This window comes from Acipenser ruthenus, chromosome 1 (assembly GCF_902713425.1).
Source record: "Acipenser ruthenus chromosome 1, fAciRut3.2 maternal haplotype, whole genome shotgun sequence".
Taxonomy (NCBI): Eukaryota; Metazoa; Chordata; class Actinopteri; order Acipenseriformes; family Acipenseridae; genus Acipenser; species Acipenser ruthenus.
The window spans coordinates 108,075,165-108,090,604 of record NC_081189.1 but is presented as its reverse complement, the minus strand read 5'-3'; the positions used below and the strand labels follow the sequence as shown (position 1 = coordinate 108,090,604).

Below are 15,440 nucleotides of genomic sequence, written 5' to 3'. Positions count from 1 at the left end.
GACTCCTAGTGGACCTCCACAGTGGTGGAGGGAGAACCACAGGGGGCAATTAGTAATCTCTGCCGAGGCTAAGAGATCGACTTGGGCTTCCCCAAAGCGATTCCAAATGCGCTGCACCACCTGAGGGTGGAGTCGTCATTCTGACGGGTGAGGACCTTCCCTCGAGAGGAGGTCTCTTCTGGAGCACAGGAAGGAAATGCTGAAGCGTAAGGTGCCCTGCTCAGAGCTCCAACGCATTTATGTGCAGGGATGTCCAGCGGCCCATCCAGGACCTGTTGACTCGCCTGCCTGCCCAGACCGCACCCCAACCTAGACTGGATGCTTCTTTCGTCACCACTTGACGGCTGTGTATCACGCCTATCACTACGCCATTGCGCAGGTGGGAGGTTTGTCTCCACCAGCGTAGGGCTTTCCAACATGTGCGAGATAGATGGGGCGAAAGCTGGCGTCCTTTTTTGGCACCAGAAGGTATCTCGAGTAGAACCCCTCTCTTTGAGAGGTCTGTTCTACAAGAACGATGGCTTGTTTGAGAAGTAGTTTCTCTACTTCTTGCCTGAGTGCCAAAGCCTGTAGAGGTTCATTCACTGATGTAACCGTGATCCCATGAAAGGGAGGAGGTCCCGCTCAGAACTGCAGTGCATAACCAGTGTGCACGGTGGCGAGCACCCAGGAATCCAAGGCGCCAGTATTCCAGCTGATGTTGTGTAAACGGGTGGGCCTGAGGCTGCAAGCCTTCAGGGCCCCTGCTGGGGCTGCTGAGGCCGGGGCGGAGCACGCTGAGGCGGCTGCCTAGGGCAAATGCCCTGGAACTGGTCTTTTGGAGCACTGCTGCGTGGGAACACCACGCTTTGCGTTCCCTCTTCCTTGTGGAAGGGTCCGATTGCCTGCTGCCACTGTGGCCTGCAGGCGGTGCCTCAGGTCACCCAGCGGAGCCGTGGGAATCGTGACCATCCGGTTTATTGTGTGTGCCTGTGGAGCTTGCCAGCAGCTCGACCTGCCCCCAGGCTAGGGCACAGCCCCGATGGAGGAACACATGGCTGGCTTGTTTTGTTTTGGGTTTTTTTGCCAAAGCTGCGGGAACAACAGCCGGCAGAGTCACTCAACGACGGGACGGCAAGCCGAACTGCGGCAGAGGAAGGTGTAGGCTGAAAGACAACACACGCACACACCAATACTGCACAGGCAGTCACACTCATACGACAGACACAGCCAAGAAAAGACTGTCTGCTACACAAGCGAAGCAGACCGTAAGAAAAAGAAAAAAGACACTCAAAATGGCAAGCCGGCCCTCAGCAGAAATGCAAGGGAATGCAGTCGACTCAAAAAAACACACTCTGGTTAGTGACACAGAAGCGTACCTTACTGTAGGTGAGTGGCAAAAGAGGAAGTGGAATCCGCGGAGTGACTACTTGTTCCCTCGGCAGGCGGGACAGAGGATGTCACTCCACGGATGGGCCTATTGGCAGCTCTGACATAAAATGCTCAGCGAATACCTACCTAAGGCAGGCATATCCCCAAAAGTATTGGTTGGTGGTTGTCTTCGAATTGAAAGGGAACCATAGCTTCAGCAAATCTGATCCTTATTGTCTACTAATGGAGCTAAAATAAGAACAAAAGAACATAAGAAAGTTTAGAAACAAGAGGAGGCCATTCAGCCCATCTTACTCGTTTGGTTGTTAGTAGCTTATTGATCCAAGAGTCTCATCAAGCAGCTTCTTGAAGGATCCCAGGGTGTCAGCTTCAACAACCTTACTGGTGAGTTGGTTCCAGACCCTCACAATTCTCTGTGTAAAAAAGTGCCTCCTATTTTCTGTTCTGAATGCCCCTTTATCTAATCTCTGTTTGTGACCCCTGGTCCTTGTTTCTTTTTTCAGGTCAAAAAAGTCCCCTGGGTTGACATTGTCTATACCTTTTAGAATTTTGAATGCTTGAATCAGATCACCGTGTAGTCTTCTTTGTTCAAGACTGAATAGATTCATTTATTTTAGCCTGTCTGCATACGACATGCCTTTTAAACCCAGGATAATTCTGGTTGCTCTTCTTTGCACTCTTTCTAGAGCAGCAATATCCTTTTTGTAATGAGGTGACCAGAACTGAACACAATATTCTAGGTGAGGTCTTACTAATGCATTGTAGAGTACAATAATGCTGATTGTACCATGACCTTGATTTCCCATTGTTCTATCTGAAAATCATCCATAGTGCTCCAAATACTTAATCCTAATAAATGGGAAAGACCCGATGGCATTGTAAGTCTAAGCTCCTGTACTTTCCTGCTCCAACTATTGTTACCCTATTGATGAAGTATTCAGCATGTAATTTGCACTGAGAACCATAACTTGCTTGTGAAAATCTGCTAATGTTCTTTAAAAAAAAAATTGGCGAGAGACAGCAGTTGTCTGTTGACAGGGAAAGATAATGCTTTTTTACAAATTAAAGTGGGACATCTAGATCAAGGAAAAAACATGCATTGATGTTGCCAACTGTCTCTTTCTGCTGTACCATCCTGAAACGCTACAGGTTAAGACCTAAGACTATGTTACAGAATGCCACCTGAATGACTTAGGAGTATAAAAAGTCAAGATAATCAGAAATCGATTTATAGTACTTGATTCAACACAATCAGTAACCCTTTGGTCTTGTGCATATACAGCAAAAACTTGATAAACAGATATCCCAGCATCTTCACAGCACAGGCATATTTTGGCATCTCTGATGGCCAAGCCAACTCCATCAACCTTTACTTCACTACACTCTCTCAAACTGTACTATCTTCACTCTGTTGCTATACAACGTCTTGGTGACTTGTCAACACTTCATGATAATTGACCTCATAAGACCTGTGAGACAAATACTGAACACTCAACATATTTTTAATTGGTTACAGATATTTAACATAATTACCTTGGGGTGAAGCCAACGCCAGCCCCCTAACAAGAGTCCCCTTAAACAAATTAAAAGCAATATGAAGACACAGAACGCTAGTCAAATATATTTCACTGTGAGAAAAAAAAATATTGTGAAATGCACTATATGGAGTTCCGAACTCACGCTTGTATTACGTGCCTTAGGATAAAATGTTAAGTTCCCATTAATCAGTCACTTCTTTAATTTGCTATTTCCCCATAGTTATATAAAAAAAACCTACATATGGATTAACATATTGTAGCCTGAAGGGCTTCAACACATGTTGACCTTGTTGTTGCTTTTTACTAACATCATCTTTTATTTTTGAGGGATGTACAAATAAAGTTCCAACACTGTTTTTTTTCTTCATGTTTGTTGTACTATACATACTGTAGAAACATAACATGTTGATAATATAACCTCCTTGGGATCTAACACACTTTCTACAATGGCAGAAATGCTTTGGAAAGAAATCCTGGCTGCTGCATGTTTCCATAGTTCCCATATCACAACCCTTTTTCATCTTTTGGCATGATCCCACAACAGAGTGCAATAGAATCTTCAACCAAGAACACAGTTTTATAATTTAAGACTTCGTGCAAAATGAGAATGATTTAGGCACACCATTTAAAGAGTCTGGTGGTCTTGGTCAAGTCTTCAGTTTTTTCAGTTTGGAAACAATGTGGCTCCTTACATCGACTGAGAAAAGAAATTAATTCCGAACCACATTAACAGTCAGTTAGATTATATCATGATACATAATTGGAACGCAGATGGAAGAATTCCAAACTGCATGTTCATTATCTTGCATGGAAAAACCACCAAGTATAAGTAGGCTTTGTCCAGGCTAGATCTTTATACTATTCTAACCTGATTGAAAAAAACAAAAAATAATCCTAGATTTCTTTTTGCATCTATAGATAAATTAGTAAATCCACCTTCTATTAGTTCTACCTCTAATATTGGTTCAATTTTTAGTTTCATTAAGTTTTTTAAATCCTTTCAAAATAAAATTCTTGACATTATAGATCAGATCTTACAGACTCCTTTTATTATGGACCTTTCTTCCTACTTTGAATTAACTAGACCTGATGAAGTTATGATGGAGGCTTTCTCATTGGTTGCTTTGCAAGAGCTGACAGCGTTAGTCAGACATATGAGACCAACCACTTTTGCCCTTGATCCTATTTCTGCTAAACTAATAAAAGATGTATTTAGTGTTGCTAATACAAGCATTTTAACAATTATAAATGAATCCCTTTCATCTGGTATAGTTCCCTCTGCACTCAAAGTTGCAGTGGTTAAACCCCTGCTTAAAAAAAGTAATTTGGATCCTACAGTTATTAACAGCTATAGGCCAATTTCCAATCTTCCATTTTTAGCCAAGGTCTTGGAGAGTTGTTGCCAATCAGCTTGTAATGCTTTATTTCAGAAATTTCAGTCTGGATTTCGATCTGCACATAGCACTGAGACGGCTCTTGTTAGGGTAGTAAATGATCTTTTGATAAGCTCCGACTCTGGCTTTCCTTCAGTTTTAATTCTTCTTGAACTTAGCACTGCCTTTGACACCATGGACCATTCCATTCTATTAAAGCGGCTTGGGAGTTTAGTGGGTTTGGCACGCGGTGTCCATTCTTGGTTTAGGTCTTATCTTTCCGATAGGTTTCAGTACGTTTCTGTCGGGGAGATGAAGTCTGATTTTTCAGAGGTTGTCTGTGGTGTTCCTCAGGGTTCTATTTTAGGTCCCCTGTTGTTTTCATTATATATGTAGCCATTAGGTGGTATTATCCGCAGGCATGGAGTGAATTTCCATTGTTACGCAGATGATACTCAGCTGTACTTGTCTTTCAATCCAGACAATCCCTCTACTGGGGCGCTATTAGCTGCTTGCTTTGTGGACATAAAGTGCTGGATGTCACAGAATTTTCTGATGTTGAATTCTGGTAAAACGGAGGTCATGCTTGTGGGTTCACAGCACCAATTAGAAAATGTTGATTTATATCAAATAGATCTTAGCAGCCTTTCCTCAGAACTAAAACATGAAGCAAGACATTTGGGGGTCATTTTTGATCCTGTTCTATCATTTGAGTCCCATATTAGTAAAATTGCTAAAGCATCTTTTCATCATTTGAGAAATATAGCTAAACTTAGATCTATTATTTCTGTATGTGATGCTGAGAGGCTAATGCAAGCCTTTGTTACATCAAGAATCGACTATTGTAATGCACTTTTTTTCTGGGATTCCAAAGTATTTGGTGTCTCGCTTGCAGCTTATTCAGAATGCTGCTGCAAGAATTCTAACTAAAACCAGAAAAGGTGAACATACTACTCCTGTCTTGGCCCCCTTACACTGGCATCCTGTGCAGTTTCAAATTGATTTTAAGATTTTATTTTTAACTTATAAAGCCCTTAATGGATTAGCACCCAGTTATTTACAAGAGTTGTTGATCCCATACATTCCTAAACGGAATCTTAGATCTCAGGATGCAGGGCTCTTGGTTATTCCAAGAGTAAATACAAATAGTATGGGAGGAAGGGCTTTTCTTATAAGGCTCCTGCATTATGGAACACTATGCCTTTTTTGTCAGAGAAGCTAGGAGTCTTGCTGTTTTTAAGTCAAGATTGAAGACGTATTTATATACACAGGCCTTTTTATTATAGTCTTTATTATTATTACTGGTTTTTTTTTAATGTACATGAGTGGAAATGTATTTACTTTTATTTAAAATAGCCTGTGACAGTCTGGCTCGCAGTGGTGTGGTGGATGACGTCACGGACCAGGAAGTAACTGACTCCAAAACAGTGGATGGGCGGGTGAAACCGAGTGCCAAAGCACTCAGCGTATTTAATAATAAACAAACAACAGATTTAAACAAAATACAAACAAAAGGGCACGAGGGCCAAACGAATAAATAAACAAACAAGTAAGTGCCGTGCTGGATTATCCAGCACGTATTAGCAATTGTTTTTTAAATATTATTCCTTCTCTCCGCTCCCCGTACTCTCTACTCCAACACCCCAACATCAAGTGCAGAGAGCTGCAGGTTTATATACTCTGGCCGAGGGATTAACTAGTTGGTAATTATCTTATTATCCCCCGGCCAGAGTCTGCACGCGTTTGGTAAGGATGCATGACTGTCAGCTATTTAAGTAATCAGTAGCTGATCAGCCATGCATCCTCACGGGGTTTTTAAATAATAATAAAAGACGCGGCGCTTTTACCCGCGCCGCAAACAAAAATACAAATAATAATAAATAGGGGCGGGACACTCCGCCACACATGCCCCCCCTTGTGCGCAGCACACATGGCCCCAACGGCCACCTCCCCCCTCAGTCTTAAAGTCCCGGAAGAGGGGGAAGCAAGTTACTTCTGGGGGGTGGCCATGGTGGAATCTCTGGCACCCCCCCATTCTTCGTGGCCGGCAGTTCCCTCTTCCGGGGCTCCCGCCACACTCTATCCTGCCGCGAAAGTGCGGCTGGGGGAGCTGGTCTCCTGACCTCTCCCCCCTTCTTCATGGCCGGCAGTTCCCCTCCGTGGGGCTCCGACCACATGATCTCCAGCCGCGAAAGTGCGGCTGGGGGAGCTGGTCTCCTGACCTCCCCCCCTTTCTTCATTTCTGGCAGCTCCCTTTCATGGAGCTCCGGCCATCGTGTAGCGACCCCAGGCGAAGCAGGATCCCTGGCGACCCCAGGCAAAGCCGGACCCTCGACGACCCCAGGCGAAGCAGGATCCCTGGCGACCCCAGGCGACGGCAGCAGCAGCGGACCCTCGGAAGGCGACGGCAGCAGCAGCGGACCCTCGGAAGGCGACGGCAGCAGCAGCGGACCCTCGGAAGGCGACGGCAGCAGCAGCGGACCCTCGGAAGGCGACGGCAGCAGCAGCGGACCCTCGGAAGGCGACGGCAGCCGCAGCGGACCCTCGGAAGGCGACGGCAGCAGCAGCGGACCCTCGGAAGGCGACGGCAGCCGCAGCGGACCCTCGGAAGGCGAACTCGGGAGGGGAGCCCCTGGCCATGGAGGCGGCAGCGGGAGCTCCACTTCTCCCTCGTACCCTGTGTCCTGTGGAGAACAAAAGGCAGCCCCAGGCGATGCAGAACAGCCATCCCCAGGCAATGGCGATGGTGGGAGGGGAAAGCAGTCCTCCCACAGCGGCTGCGACGGAACCAGCAGGTATTTACCCTCTGCTGGTGGAGCTGGGAGTGGCAAGCAGTCCTCCCATGGCGGCTGAGGCGGAACCAGCAGGTATTCATCCTCTGCTGGTGGAGGTGGGAGGGGCAAGCAGTCCTCCCACGACGGTTGAGGCAGAACCAGCAGGCATTCACCCTCTGCTGGTGGAGGTGGGAGGGGCAAGCAGTCCTCCCACGACGGTGGAGGCGGAACCAGCAGGCATTCACCCTCTGCTGGTGGAGGTGGGAGGGGCAAGCAGTCCTCCCACGACGGTGGATGTGGAACCAGCAGGCATTCACCCTCTGCTGGTGGAGGTGGCGGAGGCAGAGGCAGCTCTTGCTGCTCTGCTCCTGGTGATGGTGGAGACAGAAGCAGCTCCTGCTGCCCTGCTCCTGGTGGTGGTGGAGACAGAGGCAGCTCCTGCTGCTCTGCTCCTGGTGGTGGTGGAGGCAGAGGCGATGGGGCGGATGCTGGCCACTCAGAGGGAGGCTGTGGCGGTGCTGGCTCCCTCTGCTGTGGCGGCTGGGCTGGCGTGTGCCGTGCTCCCTTCAGCAGCATAAATAGAGGCTGCTGGGGAACACCAGCATCCTGCCCTTCTCCCCCCCAGAAAAATTCAGGGGGTTGAGCCTGTAACTCCTCCCCTTCTGGCTCTTGGGACTGCAGCTTGGGTCCTAAGGCTGTGGAAGCGCAGACTTCCACCTCTTGGGCTATGGACGCACCGACTCCCCCCTCTTTGGGCTGTGGACGCACCGACTCCTCCCTCTTGGGCTGTGGACGCACCGACTCCTCCCTCTTGGGCTGTGGACGCACCGACTCCTCCCTCTTGGGCGTAGGACGTTCGGGCTCCTCCCACTCGGGCGTAGGACGTTCGGGCTCCTCCCACTCGGGCGTAGGACGTTCGGGCTCCTCCCACTCGGGCGTAGGACGTTCGGGCTCCTCCCACTCGGGCGTAGGACGTTCGGGCTCCTCCCACTCGGGCGTAGGACGTTCGCCTCCTCCCACTCGGGCGTAGGACGTTCGGGCTCCTCCCACTCGGGCGTAGGACGTTCGGGCTCCTCCCCAGGCTGTGGAGGCGAAACCAGCAGGCATTCTCCCTCTGCTGGTGGAGACGGTAGCGATGGCTCCTCTCCCTCTGATGCTGGAGACGGTAGCGATGGCTCCTCTCCCTCTGATGCTGGAGATGGCAGCGATGGCTCCTCTCCCTCTGATGCTGGAGACGGTAGCGATGGCTCCTCTCCCTCTGATGCTGGAGACGGTAGCGATGGCTCCTCTCCCTCTGATGCTGGAGACGGCAGCGATGGCTCCTCTCCCTCTGGCGCTGGAGACGGCAGCGACGGCTCCTCTCCCTCTGGCGCTGGAGACGGCAGCGACGGCTCCTCTCCCTCTGGCGCTGGAGACGGCAGCGACGGCTCCTCTCCCTCTGGCGCTGGAGACGGCAGCGATGGCTCCTCTCCCTCTGATGCTGGAGACGGCAGCGATGGCTCCTCTCCCTCTGGCGCTGGAGACGGCAGCGATGGCTCCTCTCCCTCTGGCGCTGGAGACGGCAGCGATGGCTCCTCTCCCTCTGGCGCTGGAGACGGCAGCGATGGCTCCTCTCCCTCTGCTGGTGGAGACGGTAGCGATGGCTCCTCTCCCTTTTGTGCTGGAGATGGCAGCAGCAGGGTCTCTCCCATATCCGCAGCCAGGTAGTTGAACACCATGGCTGCGATGTCTGGGAGGGAAGCTGGGTGGTGTTGCTGTTCCCAGGCCTCCCAGCGCTCCCCATCTCTTGCCCACAGGAGGTTGATCACTGCAGGGAGGGCTTCCTCATAATCCCTCCCCGGCTCCACCAGCCAGTCCCAGACTCCCTCAGAGGAGAGTGCATTCGTCCTCTTTGGAGGATGCAGGTCCTCCCTCACTGGACGCTCTGGCTCCTCTTTCTCCTGCCATGGAGGGGGTTGGTCGGGTGCTATGTGACCCACCTCCCCAACAGCGAAGCACCACTCCTCACCTTTCAAGCAGGTGGGGCAGACGTCCAGCATGGTTGAGCTACAGTGGGACCTGCGACCGGCCCCACGCTGCTGTAGCTGCTGCTTCCTCCGTCCGCTTCTTCCCATATTTTTTTTTTTTTTTTCTCTTCCCCAAAAAACACACAAAAAACACTTTGAGAAAAAAAAAAAAAAAACGAACAAAAAAACGAGCTTTTCTTTCCTGGTCCGGCTATTGGAGGCGTTTGTTTTGTCCCACGCAGGACACCATATGTGACAGTCTGGCTCGCAGTGGTGTGGTGGATGACGTCACGGACCAGGAAGTAACTGACTCCAAAACAGTGGATGGGCGGGTGAAACCGAGTGCCAAAGCACTCAGCGTATTTAATAATAAACAAACAACAGATTTAAACAAAATACAAACAAAAGGGCACGAGGGCCAAACGAATAAATAAACAAACAAGTAAGTGCCGTGCTGGATTATCCAGCACGTATTAGCAATTGTTTTTTAAATATTATTCCTTCTCTCCGCTCCCCGTACTCTCTACTCCAACACCCCAACATCAAGTGCAGAGAGCTGCAGGTTTATATACTCTGGCCGAGGGATTAACTAGTTGGTAATTATCTTATTATCCCCCGGCCAGAGTCTGCACGCGTTTGGTAAGGATGCATGACTGTCAGCTATTTAAGTAATCAGTAGCTGATCAGCCATGCATCCTCACGGGGTTTTTAAATAATAATAAAAGACGCGGCGCTTTTACCCGCGCCGCAAACAAAAATACAAATAATAATAAATAGGGGCGGGACACTCCGCCACATAGCCTTTGTATTATAATCTTTTATTATGCTATTTTAATGTTTTATTCTGCTGTGTGTTTTGTGTTTTCTGTAAAGCACCTTGGGGTCTATGACGTATGGTGCTATATAAATGAAATAAATAAATAAATAAATAAAATACAAATTAAGTGAACATATTCACTTGACTCAGGCTCATTTCTATATTGCAAGATTGTGTAAATACGATAGATCTTTTGACCACAACTGCAAGAGGTTATCGATCAGTTATCACTTGTTTCTATATACCATTCGAATCAGAATTGGTGTCAAGCTCCCCACATTCTTCATATTCTGTATCTGAAAAACATTAACCATGCAACACATTTAGAAAAGTATTGGAAATCACTTTGTAATCATTAGACTTAAACTAAACTACCTGTCCTATATTGTATATGTAAACAAAAATAAAAACAATTATAAAATGAAGTACCTTAATAAATAATCTAATTTATTAACTTTAAATGGCTTCTAAATGCAAAGCCTTAAAAAAAAAGAACAAATTAAAAATCCTCACAAGAGATGCATAGAAAATTACCTAGACTGTATGCACAGTCTTCGTTATCATTTGTTTAGCCAGATGGAGAAAAATATTAGCAATACAATATTTCATGTGTTTCACTATTTAAATAAAAACATGTATATAGAAATATGTATTAATAGAATTTAAATAGAACCATTTATGGATAGTTTGGATGAGTATGGTTGGATTCATAGGGAGTTTTTTGCATCAAGGAGAAAGAGCTGAGAGACATCCATCTGCCCAGTGGAAGTGAGATGCAGAGGCTTCGTTGGCAAGTCCATGATGCACTTAGTATGCCACATGGGCTTTACTGGCAGGAACATTGGAGAAGGTGTATAAACCCACTCCAGACGGTTGCCTTGCTGAGACGCTGGCTGGAGCTAGCATCTGCACCATGGTGTGTGCTGATGTGCCAGGGAGGCCGCAGCTTGGATGATCTCCAGAGCCAGCATTACACATCAGCCATTATCACCTGGCCACAGTACCTTCGGAGGAAACATACTTATGAAATGTAATACCTTGTGAGTCTATGCATTGAAATATGTAAAAAGCCTGCTGTACAATTATACTATCCATATTTTGAAATGTAATAATCAACAGGATCAAGTTACACTCATTTGAATTCTGCCTGTTTTGCTATTTCCCAAATGATTTATGACTGTGGCTTTATTTATTTTTAAAAAGTTGAAAAGTAGTGCCAGAAAGCTGGCAATATCTACCCTTCATTTACATAGTTTATTAAGTGCAGGCACAAATACACCAAGCAATCACTTTTTATAGCAAACAAATGGGGGAAAATGTAACAACAGCCACTTTCCTCTCATGAGAACTGGGTGTCAAATCTGAAGTGCAGTCTATAAAATGAGCTTCATTATCTGGTACCTGCAAAAGTAATTCCCAGACAGTAACCTGAGTATGACGGTCTTTATTGTTAAATTTTAATTTTCTCTCTTATTGTGTGTCCAGCTGTTATACACCTGCATATGATGAGGCTTGTGAATGATATCTCTTATATTAGTCTCCATTGTGCTTTGTGGATGCCAGCTAGTGTTAAAGAAAAATATATTGCGTATTTATAACAGGGTTTCAGATTTAGCCCTAGTAATCAGTAGAAGAATAATGTTCTGCACCATATTAGCCTCTTTGGCCAAGTATTAAAAAAAAATGAAAAAAGTTGTATGGAACTATTCTAAAAACTGTTATAATCCACAGAAATCAATTTTCTTTTTAGCATCTGGTCGCATGCCCTTTCTGAATAGCTGAGAAAACTGTAAATTAGTTTCCCGGAAATCTATGAGTGAATTTAGTTATGAGGTGTAAAGAGGTTCTTTTTCTTCCAGAGCATAAGTTTCAAGAATAATCTACAGCCTAAAACCCCTTCCCTGGGGTCCCTGAGTGGCTTACCTGGTAGAAGCGTAGTGGCGAGGTGCGCAGGGTAAATCGTGCAGTGCAGGCTCACATCCTGGCTGTGCGAAGTAGGCCGATTTTCACTGGGGACTCCTAAGGAAGCGTTGCATTGGCTCTGACACTTTATCCAATCATGCTACAGCGAACCCTGCTGGCCAAGTGCCCAGTGAGCTCAAAAGCGGACACCTGCAGGGCTGGCATTTGTCCTCCAGCGGTCGCTAGCTCTCTGACATCTGCTTTCGAGTTCCTGTATGAGAAAGAAGCTGGCCTGGTCATGGGATCGTGGGCGCCCACTGAACCTTCCAGTCTCCTGAGCCATGTGGGGAATTGCTGAGTGAGGGGAAAAGCGATTTAGCATTCCAAATTGGAAGGAAATTGGGAAAATAACTAATAATTGGACACACTGAATGAAAAAATAAATACATTTTTAAAAAAAAAACGTCCCCAGGACAAGTGCTGCCACTAGCTGATGGGAAGGTTGTGGTTCAGAATCAGACAGTGATTGGAGGGGACATGGGTGAAGTAAACTTAACAGCAATCAGTGATACGATGATTAATCTGCATGAATTAAACTCAGCTCGAGAGAATGTTGTTTAAGGCGATATACTGTCAGAACAGAAAAGAGAGATCATTATAAATCTGAAAGAAGGAGCATGAAAGATGGCGACTGGCATCCAAACGCATTAACACTGAGAAGAAATAACCTACAGAAAAGTCTGAAAGGTAAAAGCCACAAAGCTGATTTTTCATTTTTCATAATCTATTTATTAAACACATATAAAAGAAGAATTACTTATAGCAAAATAGGCCATGCCTCGCAGCTTTAGTAGCCCAGTGATGCCAGAGCATAAGTTATCAAGATGTCCAATAAGGTGATACTCCATTAGTCTTTTCAAAACACTGCACAGGATTATAGGCTTGTATTGGGTTTCCTGAAAACAGTAGTCAGGTTTATTCAACAGGGTTTCAGGTGGCCAGAGCTCCAATGTTTCAGTTCATCAAGGTAACATGACAGCCACAAGTAAAGCAGATGTGGTTCCACCAGCTGACAATTTTTTAATTATAGGCTGGAATACATGCAAATGCAATGTCAATGCCATTATCCATTAATGCGGAGATGTTTCAAAATATTCAAAACATATTTTGGTTTGTGTATATCTTTAGTGATGTAATGGCAAGCAGGTATGAATGAGGGAATACGTTTGTGTCCCTACAGCTAAAACTACCTTTACAGGAAGTAAACAAAATGGCTTAGATATCCTCAGTGGGGCTGTTTAACATGATGCAAAAACAAGATGAAATCAGTCAAGCAGACTATACAGTAAAACAAGGCTTAATATGTTTGCTATGTAGACAGATAGGTATATAAGATGTAGGATATATTTTGTTGTTCTTTTTGAACATGGAAGGAAACAAATGATGTTTGCATTCATACAAGAATACATCTCTGCACGTTGTTTGGATTACTCCATAGAAAAGGGGGGGCAAGTGAAAACAGAACAACATCAAAAATGCCATTTTACAAAACATATCTATTTTTTTTTTAAATCAAGTTTATCAATGAGCTGAAATGGTTTTGTACTGTGTAAAAGGTTTTTGTTCAGATGTCCAGAAGCAGCGCACTGACTATGCAATAGGTTAGAGAACGCTAGCAGAGCCTGTAATCCTACACTGTCCCATGTGATTGAGTTTAGAACTGCTTAAGTATGTTACCAAAGAAGTACATGAGACAACTGCAGAGTTATCAAAAACTGGGAATGAAATGTCACCCCTATTGCACAAGGATAACTAAACAATTAATAAACACTGATACAAGGCTAAGGGCTTCACATATTGCATCCTGGTTGTCTAGTCTGATACTAAAACTTGCATCCCTCTACTTGATTCTATACAAAATATATACTTTAGACATTAAATAAATACATTTTAAAATAGTATACCCTTGTGCTGTCTATTACATTATACAGTTGCATTTTCAGTTATTATTTTTAAGAGGAAGAAAGGCATACATGTCTTTCTGGAAACATATTCTCCACAACAGTGAACATGGAGCAAACGTGATTGACAGCCGAGCTAAAGGCAAAATTCTTTGAGGTCAGTTTAATAGCCAAAACTTTATTTATTTGCATTGTGTGTGTGCATGTGTCTATATATATATATATATATATATATATATATATATATATATATATATAGTGATGATCTGCCTTCCTAGCGCAGACTTTGCTTCAATCAGACACTCGACAACCAAAGAAACGCCGTAGCGTGTGTTTATTGTTTACACACTGAAAATAAAATAAAGAAAACAAAACCTAACCCAGTCCCGGGTCCTAACTAAACAAATCGTTCCCTAACTAATGACGGGGCAGGCTAAGCCTGTTACCTCGTCTCCAAAACCCAAACCGTAATCCAAAATACCTTTCCAAAATGTCGTTAACCAGTTCACAATACGAATACTCGTTTTCCTTGTTTTCCTTGTTTTCCTTGTTTTCCTCTCCCACTCTCCAACTCAGCTCCTACCATCACCCTCGTTCAAACACTCACCAAACAGACATTTTAAATGGTAACCAATTATATCATTAAACAATTGACATGTCATTAAATTGGATAATTAATTTGAACTGGAGCCAGCCTTGACTCCAGTAGCTTCCACCTGGTCCTAGTGTCCCCCAGGTATTGTCTCTGAACAATAATAAATATTTGTTTTAAACCATACTTTTTCTTCATTTGTACTTTCCCTTATTTAACACACAGTTATTATTTACAAAGTGTATTCTTTAACCCATTCATTTTTGATCCCAAACACTTTTTATTAATTTTCTTTGTTTACCAACCAGTTGGTTTACGTTGTCTTTCACCTTTTTTGTTCATTTCCTTTAACCAATCCCTCACTATATATATATATATATATATATATATATATATATACATACAGTATATATATATATATATACAGTATATATGTATATTGTGAAAGGACTGGTAGTGTGGTACTATGGTACACCGTCGTTTTCTTCCTGATGGACAGACTTGGACTCGCTGCGTGTTCTGGTGTGTAACTTTATTTACAATTTTTATACAGGATATACTTAAACAATATGTATTATGCCCTGTACGGGCCACTAACTAACTCACTTCTTCTCCCCTCTATGCTAAATCACAATGACAAGCGGCCACAGGCTCTGCTTTCAGAACGTCTGGGTCCGGGAACACAGGAAAGCAATGAAGACTGTCCTCTCCACATGTAGTAAGCCAGAAACACAGGTAAGTAGCTGTTTGGCTCCCTCTGGTGGAGTGAGCTGGAACACAGGTAAAGTACAGAGCGGGCTCCCTCTGGTGGAGTGAGCCGGTAACACAGGTAAGCGGGGTATGGGCTCCCTCTGGTGGAGTGAGCCGGTAACACAGGTAAGCAGGGTGTTGGCTCCCTCGGGTGGAATGATCCGGTAACATAAGTAAGCAGGGCGTGAGCTCCCTCAGGTTGAGTGAGCTGGTAACACAGGTAAGCAAGGTATGGGCTCCCTTCAGCGGAATGAACTGGGACCATGGGTAAGCAAGGTGAAAGCTATCCCCAATGGTAATCGCCTGGAACACAGACAAAGAGATAACAACGGGCCCCCCTTTGTTAGAGTGGGCCA

At 45.1% G+C, this 15,440-nt stretch overlaps 1 long non-coding RNA gene across 1 annotated transcript; it reads right to left on the bottom strand.

Annotated features, from left to right (window-relative positions):
• Window positions 1-10,437: 10,437 nt before the first annotated feature.
• Window positions 10,438-14,598, bottom strand: LOC131698756 (uncharacterized). Its single transcript, XR_009307794.1, has 3 exons — window positions 14,224-14,598; window positions 11,803-12,052; window positions 10,438-10,883 (listed from the first exon to the last, which is right to left on the bottom strand). It is a non-coding gene; the product is annotated as an uncharacterized LOC131698756 (long non-coding RNA).
• Between the last annotated feature and the right edge of the window lie 842 nt (window positions 14,599-15,440).